This window comes from Chelonoidis abingdonii, chromosome 3 (genome assembly GCF_003597395.2).
Source record: "Chelonoidis abingdonii isolate Lonesome George chromosome 3, CheloAbing_2.0, whole genome shotgun sequence".
Taxonomy (NCBI): domain Eukaryota; kingdom Metazoa; phylum Chordata; order Testudines; family Testudinidae; genus Chelonoidis; species Chelonoidis abingdonii.
The window spans coordinates 105,381,680-105,395,802 of NC_133771.1; the positions used below are offsets into that span (position 1 = coordinate 105,381,680).

The 14,123-nt window shown below is 42.0% G+C and overlaps 1 pseudogene; it reads left to right on the forward strand.

Annotated features, from left to right (window-relative positions):
- Positions 1-463: 463 nt before the first annotated feature.
- Positions 464-1,488, forward strand: LOC116828955 (trace amine-associated receptor 9-like; annotated as a pseudogene).
- The last annotated feature ends 12,635 nt before the right edge of the window (positions 1,489-14,123 follow it).

Consider the following 14,123-nt stretch of genomic DNA (forward strand, 5'->3'; position numbering starts at 1 on the left):
TTGGGAAAAGAGTGAACAGGCTTTGTCATTAACTCTGACACAAGAACTCAGGGGAGAAAACACAAATATAAATTGCAAGCCTTTTCCAGTGTTCTCTTCATACCTCAGTTCAAATCAGTTTATGAAAGGGAGTTTGTCAGAGGATGAGGCATTAGCAGGCAAAAAGCAAGTAAGAATGACTCCTACTATTAAATCCAAACACAATAACCACAATAATTTCTTTTTTCTTACTTTAAATCACTAGGAAAATCTGCTGCTGCTGCTACTGAGATCTTACATTTTATAATTTTTTTAACTTTTTGAATTCATCTTAATTTCTGTGATCAAAATAAGTTTGTGGAATTATTCTGTTAACATGTCTATTTATTTTTTTCAGGAGAAGTTGGAAACAGGAGCATATTCTCCCTTTCCTAGATCATAAACATCAGTTCAGGAATTCAAAAATATGACTTTGAGGGAAATAATGAACTCAACTTTTTTTGAAAAGGAAGATCTGCAATACTGCTTTGAAAACATGAATAAATCTTGCTATAAAACTCTATTGTCTTCTGCACTCTGAGTAACTTTGTATATTGTGCTTGGTTTGCTGACGATTCTCACTGTGGCTGGAAACCTACTGGTAATTATTTCAATTGCTTATTTCAATCAGCTTCACTCTCCTACAAATTTTTTGATCGCCTCTCTGGCATGTGCTGACTTTGGTTTAGTCTGACTGTGCTACCCTTTAGCACTGTAAAATCTGTTGAAACATGTTTGTATTTTGGAGAAATATTCTGTAGATTGCACTGTTATTTAAATGTATCTTTATGCCTAGCATCAATATTTCACTTGTGTTTCATCTCTGTTGATCGATATGTTGCTGTCAACAATCCTTTAATTTATCCAGTTAAGTTTACAGTGCCTGTTTCAGGCATGTTCGTAGGTGTTGCCTGGACATTTTCATTAGTATACAGTGTTTATGTTGTCTTCACTGGGGCTAATGAAGAAGAGCTACAAGAATTAGTAAATGGTCTCTCCTGTGAAGGGACGTGTCAGCTTATCTTAAATAAAACACAGGTGGCTGTATCCTCTCTCCTTTATTTCATATCTTTCTTCACAGTGATAGCACTTTACAGCAAGATCGTTGCTGTGGCTAAACGACAAGCTAGAATGATAGAGATTATGAGCAACACAACCCAGTTGTCTGATTTCAATAACAGACTTAGCAGAAGAGAGAGGAAAGCTGCTAAAACCCTGGGTGTACCTGTGTTTGCTTTCTTGGTATTCTGGTCACCTCTTTTTATAACTGTAATAATTAATGCTTTCCTAAACTTCATAACTCCACCCCTTGTCATTCACATTGTGGTTTGGTTTGCTTATTCTAACTCTGCCATTAATCCTTTGATTTACTCTCTCTTTTATCCTTGGTTTCGAAAAGCAATGAAAGTGATTGTGAGCTGTAAAATCCTCCGCTTTGATTGCTCAACAATGAGTTTATTTTCTGAATGAAAATGTATCTTGTACCGCTAAGTTCTGATTCCAGGTCACCGTCTTCCTCTATTTGAAAGGAAAAACAGCACAACAGACAGTCTCCCAGGCTTTTATAGTTGTATACTTTGAATCCTAATGAAAATCATGTTATTATTTTTGGTAAAGTCCATTTTTTTTAAAATGTTCTGATTTAAAGTGTCAGTGAAGATCTTTTTTTTTAATGAGACTGAATAAAAAAAGAAAAATTTTGCTTAATTGACCCTTCTGTGTTTTTGTTAAATATAACATTATTATATAGTATTTCTGACAAAATTACAATGCATTGCACTACAAACACTAGATATATTTAGCACTGATTGGATAATTTTATTTTCTATTTTTCTGTGTTGCTGGTTGACTTAGAAACTCTCTGGGCCCTAAAATAGGCCACTGTGAACAACAGGAAACATATAGAGCCCATGAAAAGCCTACCTAGCAGAGATGGGGATTGGGGTGGAGGGATGGAGGGAATAGGCATCTTATGAAACTAGCAAATCAGTTTCAGATAGGACATCATCGTTGTTGCAGGGAAAATTCAAGTCATAATGGCAACTTCAAGATGTCCATAATTTTGGTCCACACCACTTTCCTCAAATCTACTGGACCAAAACCAATGTAGATAGACATACAGTACTTGCACAACAATGAAGGTCTAATTAGATTCCATCTAGTGTCAGTGCCAAAAGTCCTCTTGATTTAATGGTAGTCATGCCATTTCTTTAGTCAGCAATAATGACTAAAATATCAAAAGTGTTATGATGCTGTAAGCCGTCCATGACTTTCTGAGCGACTGAATGGGGTATACAGGTCATTTAAAGCTTTTGAGACAACTCATGTAGACCAGTTCTGTCCCAGTCCAGGATCACCTTTGAAATATCTGAATGACAGGTGATTACTGAGAAGAAGTAGGTGATCTCAGGGAAGCAGGCTGGTGTTTATAAAGAAGCCCATTCTGATAATCCTGTTTTTAGAACCCAAAGCTCTGTGAGAAGAGTGGACTAGAGGTCCTCTCTGTGCCGGCCGCTTTTTCTCCCACAGAACCAGGAGAATAGAACAGGGAAGGGCATGTAGTTATTATGGCAGAAATAACTGCTTCTAATCTGGGAGAAGGCGTGCTGAGAAACAAAAGGTCTGTATAAGCCCCCACCTGTTTCCACAATCAAGGAGAGAGCCGCAAGGAAGAAGGTCATGCTAATGGGCAAATTGTTGAGGCTGATTAAAATGTTGTCTTATAATTTCCTTTTAAAGAATAAGCTGCAGTGACCTCCAGGTAAATTACCTTCTCCTCTGTCTGGTTTGAAGTAGCTCCAGTGCTGTTGGTATGAGTGTGATAGCCTGAAATTTTATTATCCCTCCTCAAAGAACTCTGAACTTTCCCTGCAGTTTTTTGTATTTGTAGTTCAGATAGCAGCAAAAGGATTTTAATAATATATGTTAAATCAATCCTCTCTCCAAATGATTGAGTATCTTGATTTTTGAGGAAATAATTTCTTGCACTTGTAGTATCATGCTGAATTGCAGTAGATTGTTCTAATACTATGGGAGTTCCCAGACCACACTGGAGAAAGGATAAATGGTTAATAAAGGATGTGATATTGAATGTCACTCTGCATGCAAGGGCAGAGTATAACAGAGATTGGGAACAGCATCCTGGAATTCCCGGGTTTCATATGATTCCTGATAAATGGCCCAAACATCCAGCAATGTGTTCTACGCTCCTCTCGGCCTACTTGTAAAGTTTTAAACCCTCCGTAGGCACACTTCTCTACCTTTCTATCTCTGTCTCTTGCAAACTCCTGGTATGCTGACAACTCACGACACTATCATCTGACTCCCTGCAAGCTCCCTTCCTTTCTTGGATTCTCCTGTTTCCTGCTTCCCTGCCTTCTAGCAGTTCCAGGCTGTCCATGAGCTCCTGAAACATGTTCCTTGCTTTCTGCAACTCTTCTGCATTCTTCATGGCCCCTTTGCAAACAAGCCTTTGGATATATTTCTCCTTTTCTTTACCACGACACTTCCTCCTATTGCTTGGTATTTTCCTGTCTCTCACCCATTCAGGACCTTCACTGATTTCACAAACAAAATGAGGTCAGAAACACTCAAGGCCTAAAAGATGCTTCTGCTGCAAAGGGGGGGGTGCTATTTCTCCTATCTGAACCTTTAAAGGGCATTAGGCTGGTTTTATAGCTGGTCCTGTTCTTTCTGAATTTGTTCACTCATTCCATGGTAGAAGACGGGAGGGTAATGGTAGACTCATCCTTCTAAGGGGCAAAAATCTTTCTTTCTATGAAAAAAGAACAGAAGCACTTGTGGCACCTTAGAGACTAACAAATTTATTTGAGTATAAGCTTTTGTGGGTCACAGCCCACTTCACTGGCTGCATAGACTGGAACATACAGCAAGAAGATATTTATATAAACAGAGAACATGAAAAGGTGGAAGTAGCCATACCAACTGTAAGAGACCAATCAACTGAGATGAGCTATTATCAGCAGGAGGGGGAAAAAAACACTTTATAGTCTTCTAGGCCCAGGATTTAGACAGGGTTCCAAAGGATGTGGAAGGAAAGAGGTCCTGTGTTCTACATATCTCCAGATAAGCTTTCTGCAACATTGTATGTCCCCCTTGGGATATGGAAGATTTAGGTTTGATTTCCCTCTTCTGCCTGCCATAGAAATGGGATTTGCACTTGGGTCTCCCACATTGCAGTAGAGTGGTCTAGCCACTGTGCTGTAGAATATACTGGTATAGGTTTCTCAGTCTCTCCTACTGAAACTATTCCACTATGTCTAAAATAGTTATTGGAGCAGGGTCTTGGGCCTCCCACATCCTAGGTGAATGCCTTTCCCCCCAGGCTGTAGTCACTCTTTTGCTCTTTGGCCCAATTATTATTCATTGTCATTAGGATTGACTATGATTGACAATAAATAGTCATTGGACCAGGGGATGAGAGTGAAAATGACTCTATAGATTGCTTGGCTCACACATCCTGGGGAACTGGGCAGTCTTCTGCCTTTCCCATTTCTTTCTCTTTTTAAGGGGCTGTCATAAACAGGTAGTTAAGGGTTAATGTCTCTTTTACCTGTAAGGGGTTAACAAACAGTGAACCTGGAACACCAGACCCAGAGAACCAATCAGGAGACAAGATACCTTAAAATCTCGGTGGAGGGAAGTCTTTGTTTGTGTGTGTGTTTTCTCTGGGTGTTCTCTCTGGGTTCTGAGAGGGACCAGACATGTAAGCAGATTCCTCCAATCTTTCTGAAAAAAATCTCTTCTGTTCTAATTTTAGTAAGTACCAGGAGAAAGGCGATTTTAGTCTTTTGATTGTTTTCTTTATTTGCAAATGTGTATCTGGCTGGTAGAATTTTAATTTGTATTTGGCTGGAAGAATTGTATCTCTGTTGCAATTCATATGTATGCTGGGGGGAGGATTCTCTCTAGTGTCTATAAGCTGAAAGACTCTGTAACAATTTACCATCTTAATTACAGAGACAACTTTTATGTTTTTCTTTCTTTTATTAAAAGCTTTTCTTTTTTTAGAATCTAATTGATTTTTTGGTTATCTTGTGTAAGACCCCAGGGGAGGGAGTCTGCACTCACCAGGGAATTGGTAGGAGAAAGGAGAGAATGGGGGAGGAAAAACCTGCTCTCTGTGTTTATCTCTGTCTCTCTCTCCGGGAGAGAGGAGCGGGAGGGGGGAAAGGTGAATTTCCTCTTTGTTTTAGATTCACGGAGCTTGAATCTGTACAGCCTTTTGGTGAGGGGGAAAGAGGAGAGGGGAAGGTAACATTCCTCTCTGTTTTAAGATTCAAGGAGTTTGAATCACAGTGATCTTCCAGGGTAACCCAGGGAGGGAAAGCCAGGGAGAGACAATGGTGGGGGAAAGGGTTTACTTTCCTTGTGTTAAGATCCAGGGGGTCTGGGTCTTTGGGTCCCCTGAGAAGGTTTTGGGGGGACCAGAGTGTACCAGGCACTGCAAGTCCTGGTTGGTGGCAGCACTACAAGATCTAAGCTGGTAATTAAGCTTAGGGGGATTCATGCTGGTACCCCATCTTTTGGACTCTAAGGTTCAAAGTGGGGATTTATACCATGACAGGGGCAGAGATGGGAAAAGTCCCCTCCTTTCTTCCACCTATTTCATGTGCATTTTCACAGACAGCCTGTAGCTGCCGTGAGTGACAACAGCCTTCTATTTGCATCCTCTGCTTTTCTGAGGTGGTGGAATAGAGTTCTTGCTCAAACCCATGGGTGGCGGGTACCATAGGCTGAGGGAGGCTGTGCCTGGCCAAACAGCTAAGTGTTACCCCACCCATGCTCTGCCACCAGGCTTCCCTCTTCTGCTTTCCACTCTCCGTGCAGCTCCAGTCCCACTGTGCTATTGCCCTAGCTCAGGCTGGGGCTGCACTGCCTGGCCTCCCAGTGCTCCGGGGCTGGGGATGGCTACAGCCACACGCAGCCTGCCCTTCCGGTGCTCTGGGGCTGGGGCCATGTACCACTGGGGGCCAGGGGTGCAGAGGGCTGGGGCTTCACTGCCAGCACTCCCAGTGCAAGGAGGTTTGGGTCAGCACCACACACCCTCCCAGTGCCCTGAAGCTGGGAGAGCTAGCTGGGGCGGGGGCAGTAGGGAGGCTCGGCGGGGGCAGAAGGGGCAGGGCCTCAGGCAGAAAGGGTGGGGCTGGGGGCTAGTCTTCCTCAGCCAGTGGTTCACACACTGCCCGTGCTCAACCCTGTAACATCATTTCCCAGAAAAACATCAAAAGGAATATCCTCTGTCATCCTCACCACCACCAGCATCCCTGCACCCAACTGTTTCTTTAATAGGACACAGGCTAAAGACAGAGCAAATGGTTTTATCCTTGAACTTTTACCCAAAGCTGTCTGCCTCCCAGCACCTAGTGTGGTTTCAATACATGGGGTGAGACTAGGATGTGGCCTATGCCTGTGTCCCTCTATGCGTGGAATTTATTTCCATTAACTTCCACTGTCTTCCCCCACTGGGGATCTATTGTTTCTGTTCCCATTTGGTACAGCAGGACTAATGTACCAAGGTATTCAGAGTTAATTCTTAAGCACATACACTGTATGCCCCAGATGAGCTGGTTGGGCAACTCCCTCCCTCCAGAGGCTGAGTCATGCAGTTAACTCCTTAAGTTTGAGATGCAGGCTGTCACTCTAGGCTCAGACTTATCCTAATGGATGAACTGGGCAATTCCAGATGACATGATACAGTTTATTACAGACATGACACCGCTTCTCCCCAATCTCTCTGGGGTTCCTCAGAGCTGGCTTCTCTACCATTGGAGTAGGTCTTCTCCCTGGGTGATTTTACCCATTTCTCATATCTCAAGAGTACCCCAGTGAGTTGCCCCTCCACTTTGTGTTCAATGTGTGGGCTATTCATCCCTGGGCTTCCTCCCAGACCCAGACCTGCCATCCACATAGCCAGTCACTCAGTTTGTGGCATAAAAGTATCCTGGCTTCTTATCCACTAACTACATTTAACTTCATGGGAACAAATCATAAACTGTTCTAACCAAACCATTTCATATAGCTCATTCAATATACGACTCCAAAAAAATCAACCTGGTTTAGAGGGAAGTCAAAGAAGCAAGGAATTGTAGAAAATTGATAAGGGAAACAAAGGGACACAAGGAGAACTTTATGACCAGTAGATTTAAGGACAATAAGGAGTAGGTTATTTTAAGTATATTAGGAACCAAAAATATCCTAACAATGTTATTGGTCCATTTCTAGGTGGAAATGGTAGAATTATCAATAGTGATGTGGAAAGGAGAGAAATGTTCATAAATATTTCTGTTCTGTATCTGTGGGTGATAAAAACAAAACAACAGATGATGTAGTCATATTAGATGGTGACACTCTTTCCATTGTACTAGTATCCTGGGAGGATGTTAAAGAGCAGCTGCTGAAGTTAGACATTTTAAAATCAGCAAGTCCAGATAACTTGCATCCAGAGGTTTTAAAAGAGGTAACTAATGAGCTCATTGGATCATTAATGTTGATTTTCATTAAGTTTTGGGACACTGGGGAACTTCTAGAAGACTGGATGAAAGCTAGTATTTTGCCAGTATTTATTAAAGATAAAAGGGGTGCCCCAGTCTGACATCTATCTCAGGCAAGATAAAGGAGTGTCTGATATGGGACTCAATTAATAAAGAAATAAAGGAGGGTAATATAATTAATGACAATCAATATGAGTTTATGGAAAATAGATCCTCTGAAACTACCTTGATATCTTTATTTTTTGATGAGATTATTCAGTTGATTGGTAAAGGTAATAGATCTAATATACTTAGACTTCAAGGCATTTGACTTCATGCCACACAACATTAAAATTGATTAAAAATTAGAAATATATAAAATTAACATGGAACATATTAAATGGATTAAAAATTGGCTATGGATAGGTCTCAAAATATAATTGTAAACCAGCAATCGTAATCAAGTGAGTGTTTTCAAGTAAGGACAGTTCTTAGTCCCACATTATTTAACATTTTTATCAATGCCTTAGAAGAAAATATGAAATCACCACTAATAAAGTTTGCAGATGACACAAAAATTTGGGAAGTGGTAAATGAAGAAGAAGACAGGTCACTGATACAGATATATCTGGATCACTTGGTAAGCTGGGTTCAAGAAAACAATATGCATTTTAATATGACTAAATATAAATGTACATTTAAGAACAAAGAATGTAGGCCATCCTTACATGATGGAGGACTCTATCCTGGGAAACAGTGTCCAAAAAAGATTTGGGGTCATGGTGGATAATCAGATAAATATGAGCTCCCAGTGTGACTCTATGGCCAAAAGGGCGAATGAAATTCCTTGGCTGCATCAACAGGGGAGTCTAGAGTAGGAATAGAGAGGTTATTGTACTTCTGTATTTGGCACTAGTGCAACTGCTGCTGGAATACTTTTCTGGTGTCCATAATTCAGTAAAGATATTGTGGAATTGGAGAGGGTTGAGAGAAGAGCCATAAGAATAATCAAAGGTTTAGATTTAGCAGCAGTTCTCAATCAGGGACACACGTACCTCTGGGTGTATGTAGAGGTCTTCCAAGGAATATATCAACTCATCCAGATATTTGCTTAGTTTTATAACAGGCTACATAAAATGCACTAGAGAAGTCAGTACAAACTAAAATTTCATACAGACAATGACTTTTTATACTGTTCTATATACTATATACTGAAATGTAAGCACAATATTTTTATTCCAGTTGATTTATTTTACTTGATTTATAATTATATGGTAAAAATGAGAAAGTCAGCTATTTTTCAGGAATAGTGATATTTTTATATCTGATTTTGTAAGCAAGTATTTTTAAGTGAGTAAAACTTGGGGGACACAAGACATATCAGACTCCTGACAGGGACACAGTAGTCAGGAAAGGTTGAGAGCCCCTGCCTTATAGTGGTAACTTAAAGAACTCAATCTACTTAGCTTACCTAACAGAAGGTTAAGGGATGACTTGATCAGAGGTTATTGGTACCTACATGGGGAACAATATTTGAAATAGCCTCTTCAATCTAGCAGAGAAAGGTGTACAACAATTCAAAGGCTGGACATTTAAAGTCTACAAATTCAGACTGGAAACAAGGTATAAATTTTTAACAGTGAGAGTAATGAAACATTGGCACTATTTACCAAGGATCACGGTGGATTCTTCATCACTGGTAATTTAAAAGTCAAGATTAGATTTTTTTCTACAAGATCTGCTCTAGGAATTATTTTGGGGAAGTTCTATGGACTGTGTTATACTGGAGGTTAGACAAGCTGTTCACAATGGACCCTCCTCATCTGGGAATCTTTGCCTCATTTGCAGAGAGAATCCATCAGCTGAGTCCTGGAGTGGGGTGGTGGAAGCTTGCTGTGAATGGGGGTGGGGCAGAGGGATAGGAGGGGGATTGAGGGGAGTTACCGAGGCTCTTTGGAGGGGGTGGTGTCACAGATTCTGGGCACACAATGCGGACCAGTAAGGGGTTGTGTCACCACTTGCACTACAACCCTGGGTGCCTTGCAATGCTTTGCTGCTGTAGATCCCAGCATGGGACACTCACAGCCAGCTCACAATCATGCAATCACCACCCTGGATGTCTGTGTGCTAGACAGCCCTGGTTCAGCAGCTCGTCTACAGCCTCACAGCCCACTCTGGCTTCCACCAGCCCTCATGACAACCAGCAAGTTGTCCCCAACACACTCCCAGTCCCCAATTTCCCCAAAACTCTGTGCCCTGAAGTATCCCGCCTTCTCCTGGACAGCTCAGAGAAATAATAAAGTTTGTTTGTTCCTGTACGGAGAGAAAAGCACATCACAGCTTATTAAGTTAACTGGGGTAAAAACACCCTTCCCTGCAAACACAGCACTGAGTTGGTTTATAATAAAAACAAAACAAACCTATTAACAATAGGACATAGATTAAGGGATGCCAGGTAAAGGAAATAAAAGTGGAGAAGGCTACAAGCAAATAAAAATGAAGACACAAATCCCAAAGTCCAAAACTTAATCTAGCAAGGTTCAGGCTTTGTTCAAGATGTTTTCTCGCTCAAATCTTCCTTCTTCCCAGCCATGGCTGACTTTCCCTCACTTAGAACCTTCCACAGAAGTACAAGATACTGTCTTCCTTTGTTTTCCTGGGTAAGATTTTTGCCTAAGCAGATTTTCCACCTATATTTACTGCAGAGACTTCAACCCTCACCTTATTTGAAGGACCCATATTTCTCAACTTGAAAGAGTTCTGTTCTCTTGTATCTGTATAGTGATGGATGCCACAGATGGCTTCTGTCTTTGCTTATATTTTCTGAAGTTCAATCACCTTGTTTCAAGAGGCAGGGTGATTTCATGCTGTTTTTCCCTTTCTGTGGACTCCCCATCCACCTGTACATAAATGGGGTTTTCACTGTTTTGATCCCACCATGCTTAATTTACATAGGAGACAGGTAAATAGCTGTGACTTCCCTCCTGTCTGGGAGAGACTTGTGTCTCCCTTTGCTTGGCAGAGTCTGTAAAGCCTAATATCAATGAGTATCTGTAATTCCTTCTAGAGTGTTTTATGATTATATTAATCTCCTGTGTGTCATAGGCTGTCATAAAACATCGCACTTGATAAACTTTCAGAATACCATAATATGGTATACAATCAGTTGATTCAATTGTTTCTCGCTTGAGGTTCAGCCTGCTGTCTGTAGAGCCCAGATAATATTTCACTTCCTTGCTCAAAGATGTCTGCTCCCACATTTGTTAGCTTGTTAGCTCTACTTACCTAAATGAAGATCCATTTACATATGTCTCTGCCTGCTCACCAGGCTGGTTAGAAAAACAAATGCAGATTCCTTTTGCTAGGAGGGATCAGTCCCCCTGACTTGCCTGGCTTAAACTCATTGTAGTCATCATTCCACCTTATATGCAAAACTCTAAACATGCACTGCGTATGTACATGACTCAAGAATATTAATGATCAGTGAGTTATTAATTTTCCAACGACATATTATACGTTACCTTTTAGATAACTATCATGACACTAGTGTGTGAGGTGTAATGAGTATGTCAGGCCTAACAAAAGTTGCTGACAGACTAGTGAGCCACAAATGGGCCTCTATGGCACTGGTGCCCTGTGCTTTCCTACCCCTTGGTGGCTCATGCCCGGTGCAACAATACTCCCTTGCTACCCAATAGGTGCTGGTGCCCTGTCTCCCACCTAATACCAGCTAGCAAACATGCTTCAAGTCCTGCCCCTCTCCTGGATCTTCTCCACCTGCTCCTCTGCAGCCATGTTTAATCTCTTGTGCTGCTGCTTCAGGTCCTCCTCTGGGTCCTGCTTTTGGCCCCTCCCCCCATGGCCCTGGCTAGGGTGGGAGGGGTTGAGAGCTCGCCTTCAGCTGGGATCAAGGTCTCAGCCAGGCGTGCTGTGGTCCTCTCATCTCTGGCTAGAGCTCTGAGCCCAGAGCCCCTACCACCTATGGTCCCACCCCATTCTGCCCCTTCCCTTGCAACCCCACCCCTGTTCCACCTCTTCTCCCATGGCCCTGATCCCATTCCACCCACTGACCCATTCCCATTCCGCCCCTTCCCCTGTGGCCATGCCCCTGTTTAACTCTCTTCCTCCCACCCCCGAGGGCCTGTGTCCCCCCCTACCTCTCTGGCCCAGAGACTGGAAAAGCTCTGTGGCCGTGGTGGGGGTAGATTTTTCCAGGGATCCAAAATGCACCACTGCCCCACCACTGCAGCACGAGGTTTGGGAAGGCTTAGCATGTACAGGGGGAGAAACATAGATGGGTCCCACTCTCACTTCTATGAGATAATGTGTGGGCTGAAAATATCAGGAGGGTGGAAACACAGATCTGCTCCCCCAGTGTTTCCATTGCAGGGGCTCTAGCTCCCCTCACTCCCACCACCCGAGTGAGTTACAGCCTCCATAAGAGTCATCCATATGGGCAAGATTATCCTTTTGGACCTCGGTCCCTGTGTGTCTCTAAAGCAGCTTTACTCTTCAGATTTGTACTGACTGCAAAGCATCTGTAGTCCCCACAGCCTGTCCCAAACATTGGACTGTAAGCATCTAGGGCTTTACCATCCAAATAAGGACAATAGAAAATGGAGCTGATCTACAGAGGGAACCCATTTTAAATCACAAGCTTTCTCAAAGCAGTGAAATAGACATCAATATATCATCCTCCTTAAACTGGGGAAACAATTAACCATCTATACTCTTTGTGGAATTGATATGCTGTGATGTGTTCCCATTGACTGAATTACCAGGTCCCTGAGTCTTCAGTTGCTTTCTTGGTCGCTTTCACTTTGATTCTCACACTCCCAGTCAGTAAGCAGTTCCTCATCCAGGAACAGCTTCCTCTTTTCCAGCTGTAGCTTCCTTCATTCCAGGTCCTACGAATTTGAGAAACATGGTTTGGATGGGACAGAATTACTCACCCAGTTGTTGCATACACTCCACACATCTTCCTCCATGTCATTGTCCTCAGGCTTTCCCAGTCCTGCTAGGTCATTCTGGCCTCTGTTTTTCCTCCCACTCTCCGGGCAGACTTTGTCCTTCCCACAGGTTCACCCAGTTCTGAACCATGATTCCTTTTGCTGTACAAAAAGAGAGTCTAGTGGGACTCACAGAAGATTTGAGTTCAAGTTCCTCACCTGCCACACAGACCTTCCAGGTAACCATTTAATCTGTGTGTTTCAGTTCCTTGTCAATAACAGGGGGATTACAATACTTCACTACTTCAATGGGACATAGTAATAAATATGCTGAAACATATGATGCTCAGGTGATTTCATCTGATAATGAGTGTAGCGCATTTCTTTCCAAATGAAAATGCATTCCTTAAAAATATATAGACATGGAGCAGTTAAAACGACTTGATTACATGGGAAAGTAAAAAAGAAAAAAAATCCTTGGCCTGTGTGACCTGGGTCACTCTTGGGCTCAGGACAAACCATTACCAACACCTTGGTCAGTGAAACAAAACAAAATGGATTTATTTGGCTGTCACAGCCTTACCCCACAGTAAGGAGCACAGCACTGACAGTAATCTTCAGGGAGGCTCTGGAAGGTAGAAGTCTCTCAAGAAATTCCTGGCCCTTATCCAGGGCCTTCTCACAGAAGTCAGCCCTAACTGAGCTACATTCTCCAATTTCAAACCCTCCTTCCAAGCCTGAGACTTACTGCAGGTGCAGCAGAGCAGGACTGACTGAGCCCACAGCTGCCTGCCTGTTACCCAGTACTCACCGGGGTGGATGTGCCTCATCACAGTCTGTTAATGTATTTTGTAGAAATAAATGTGCAAAGAGTCATAAAAATCAGCATCTGCAGAGTCAAAAGAGACAGGATCTGGCTAAGAAGTTCCATACCTTGCTTTTGATGTTACTTGTGAAAATCTCAGGCCCTGATCCTCAGTTCACACCATGGAATTACATAGCATAAAGCTGACATAAGAGAAAGCAGACTGTGGCCCTAAATTTTGTTACTGAAAAAAGCTGTATGGTTTTCAGGTCTGACATGATAATATATCATATTTTGCAGCACAACTTAATAATGATTTTTACAGCTTATGTAATCTCTGTTTCCCCACCCTTCATCACACAGACTTCATTTAGGAAAATCAGTGAGTATGCCTTAGCCTTTTTTTTCTTTTGGGAGAGGGGGGGACAGGCTTTGTCATTAACCTGAACATCAGAACTCAGGGGAGGACATGTTACTATAAATTGAAGCCTGTTCCAACATTCTCTTCATATCTCAGTTCACACAGATTTGTGAAAGGGAATTTCTCAGATGTCTGAGGCATTGGAAGATTCAAAACAAGTAAGAATGAATCCTTAACTCCAGATACAATAAATTCAAATAATATTTTTCCAGTTATTTCATTTCTTATTTGAAATCACCAGGGAAAAGTGGCTGCTACATAAATCTTCCATTATTGTAATTTTTTAAAGTTGTGAATTAATCTTAATGTCTGCAAGATCATATTGTGGAGTTATTATATTAACACCCATATTTATTTTTTCAGAGAAATTTTTTCAGAAGAAGAAATAGCTGCACGTATTTCCTTTACTAGCTCATAACCATCAGTTCAGGAATTCA